This window comes from Solanum pennellii, chromosome 1 (genome assembly GCF_001406875.1).
Source record: "Solanum pennellii chromosome 1, SPENNV200".
Taxonomy (NCBI): Eukaryota; Viridiplantae; Streptophyta; class Magnoliopsida; order Solanales; family Solanaceae; genus Solanum; species Solanum pennellii.
The window spans coordinates 44,702,264-44,706,088 of record NC_028637.1 but is presented as its reverse complement, the minus strand read 5'-3'; positions in this window follow the sequence as shown (position 1 = coordinate 44,706,088).

Genomic DNA, 3,825 nt, shown 5'->3' with positions numbered 1-3,825 from the left:
CTTCTTAGAATACTCTTAGTTTAGTAATTTGATCATAGATGTTCTTGTGGTGATGACTTCCAGATTTTGGGGAATAATAGATGTTGAATTTTAGAAGTTATTGAATTGGTTTTTATTAATGAGTTTAAGTCTTCCGCATTACTTTCTGTTGATATTAAATTGAAATGTTAGGGTTTAGATCGGTTGGTTCGCTCACATAGGAGGGCAAGTGTGGGTGCCAGTCGCGGCTCGGTTTTGGGTCGTGACAAGAAGAGAGTAAGAAAATAAACTTTTTATAAATTTATCACTTCAACAAAAAAATTTCAAGTGGTATTTTACAAGTGAAAAGAATAAAATAGAGGAGGTAATCTCGTAGACTAGGATTTCCAAGTTATATTTATTACATGATAAACAAACTCACAATCAAAGAAGTTCTAATCATTAAAATAAAAAGTCAATAAATATAAATAACTATGAAGAAATAAAATTTCATTTCATTCTCACCGTACAATATTTTTTAAAAAATAAATACATTTGATTTCATTCATTAAAAAGCAGATCATTGATTTAACAATTATTGTAACATAAAAACATATATTACGTCGAATATCTAATCACAAAGACCTAAAGTCCCTGAAAGTTTCTAAAATTAAGGCTTGTACCCCCTATAGTTCTAAAATTTCTTTTTTGGACCCTTTTCCCTCTTTTTTGGACCAAAAATTATTTATCAAAAATGCTAATATCATCTGTAGCATTAAATTCACCAACCAAATTTGCATATTATCAACAACAAGAACCCCTAACTTATGTGATATTTCCACATCGCTGCCATTTGAAATTTTCACCCAGGTCCCTTAAATAGTTCTTCATTCATATCATTCTCAATTTCTTTTTTTGGTTTTTCCTCAACTCCCTTTGATGGATTCGAGTTTCCAGTAGCACCCATTGATGAATTTTGTCTAGATCCATCACCACGGGTAAAAATAAATTGTAAGATTTTTCAGAAATTTGACGTTTTTTTGCTTTTATAGCTATGATTAGTTCTTCAAACTCAATTTTCTTAGACTTGTACATTGCAGAAGCTTCATCAAGAGTGGCAAAAGTACCCACCAAGTTTTCTTCTTTTCGATTGGGCCTCTTATATCTGCGACAAATTTACCACTTATTCGCTTTCAATCGCAAACATGATACAATCTAGCACAATTTTTGTTTGATGTTATATTTTGTAATTTCATTGTCGGAGAAAGTTTTATTAAAAGGGGAGGGGGAGGGGATAGGACTTTTTCAATAAAGTTGTGCGTATAAAAGCAAATCAAGAGTTAAAAATGAGAGCTTTCTCAGTTTTCAACTTTTGATTAGCTCTTCTACACATTTCTTTATTAAAATATCCCCCCCCCCCCATTTTTAATAAAAACCTCTCCAATAATGAAATTCTAAAAATAACATCAAACAAAAATTGTGCTAGATTGTAACATGTTGATGATTGAAAGCGAAGAGTGGTAAATTTGTTGCTAAAATTAAACGCCCAATCGAAAAGAAGAAAATTTGGCTGGGTACTTTTGCCACAATTGATGAAGATTCTGAAATATACAAGTCTAATAGAATTGAGTTTGAAGAACTGATCGTTGCTATAAAAGGAAAAAAAGGATAATGTTTCTGAATAATTTGAGAATTTTTTTACGGGTTATGATTCTAAACAGAAATCGTCAGTGGGTGTTACTGGAAACTCGAATCCATCATAGGGAGTTGAGAAAAAAATTGAAGAAGTAACTGAGACTGAAACAAATAAAGAACTACTTAAGGGGATCCGAGTGAAAATTTCAAAGGGTAGCGAAGTGAAAATTTTAACACAAGTTAGGGGTTCTAGTTGTTGATAACTATGCATATTTGGTTGGTGAATTTGGTGCTATGGATGATCTTACGATCGATAAATAGTTTTATGGTCCAAAAAAAGAGGGAAAAAGGTCAAAAATAGCAATTTAAGAACTATTGGGGTACAAGCCTTAATTTAAGAAACTTTCAGGGGCTTGAGGTCTTTGTGATTAAATATTCGATATATTATATGTTTTTATGTTACAATAATTGTTAAATAAATGATTTAATTTTTATGGATGAAATTCAATTTATTTATATATTTTTAAAAAATTGTATGACGACAGTGAAATGAAACTTTTTACTTTGTCATTTTATTTTGATGATTAGAATTTCTTTGATTCTAAGATATTTTTGTTATATTATACATATAATTTGGGAAACCTAGTCTACAAGTTTACCTCATTTATTTTTATTTTTTCATTATTTATATAAATTCTTCAATCATTAAATTTTGAAAAATAACATTAAAAAGTTGTATCAGATCGTATTCTTTTGGTTCCCCAAAGAACAAGAATGATAAATATCACTACAACAAATGTAAAACATAGCTATACAATTATAGCTACGACATGAAATTCGTCATTAATTGTTAACTTTTAGTGTTAGAAAGTACCTTTCTTGCTTAAATATATAAGATAGATAGTCTTAGTGACTAAACATAAAATTCTGTCTAAAATTTCCCACCAAAAAATAAATTGGCCCCATTCATTTAATATTGTTAGTAACAAATCTAAAGTTAGTAATGACACATTATTTCATCATTAATGATGTATTTAATTCGTGACATTTAATGGGTTAAACATTTAATTTCACGAATGCATAAATTTCGTTACTATAAACATAAGTTATTTTTATAAAAAATAGGCAAAGACGAAGCTTGATAAATTGTATAATACTTAAAAGGACTAAAAGTGATAATTGTATAGTTAAGAGATCAAACTTGATATAACATTAGGATATTTAAGGAGTACATCCGGTAAACATATAGTTATAAAACTATTTTAGACCTGCTACAATAGTTAAAGGACTATTTATACCATTTTCTCTTCATAATTAAAACAGAAAAATGACAAAAAGAATAATACAAGTTTTTCACAAGAAATAGTTAGAGTTCATTTGTTAATTGGCGAGGGAAAAAATTAAAATCAACGAATTCGGTCAATTTAATAAAAGTAAAAAAAATATTAAAATCATCGGTTTTCTTAAATTACAGTCAGAAAATGCATCACTTAAATAAAACAATCAAGAGTATAAGTACCGTGACGGGGCACTATTCTACCACTACATCACAGATATTTGTTGGTTTAAAACCTTTAATTTTTTATTTTATACACTTTCATCGATACTGACAATTAAAAAAAAATCTCAAGTCTTTCTGTTAATTTTTGTGCGTGTATATCGATTTTGTGATTCGTAGATAGTATAGACTAAGTAGGTCTATTTGTTCCTATCTAAAAATCATACATTTTTAGTAGTGAGTCCACGTATGTATAGAAACTATACAGAGATACCAGTGACTAACATACTTAGACTTTGCAAATATGTGAAATATTTCATACATTTCTTTGAACTTTAAAATCTGTGAAATAAACTTCAAAATGAAAGCAAAAATGAAAGATATTAACCAACTAATATTTCAAATATATTATGATTAAGTACTGTAGTTATGACTATCAATGTTTTTTAAATCAATTTACTGATTGAAATGAAAAGATTATTTAATTTTTTTGATTAAGTCAAAAGTTTAATTTTATAACAATTTATAATTCTACTAAAAAAACCAAAAAATTACAGAAATGAACTGAATATGCGTAGAGATATTACATATATATATATATATATATATATGTGTGTGTGTGTGTGTGTGTGTGTGTGTGTGTGTGTGTATATACATATATATATACATACATATATATATACATACATATATATATACATACATATATATATACATACATATATATATACATA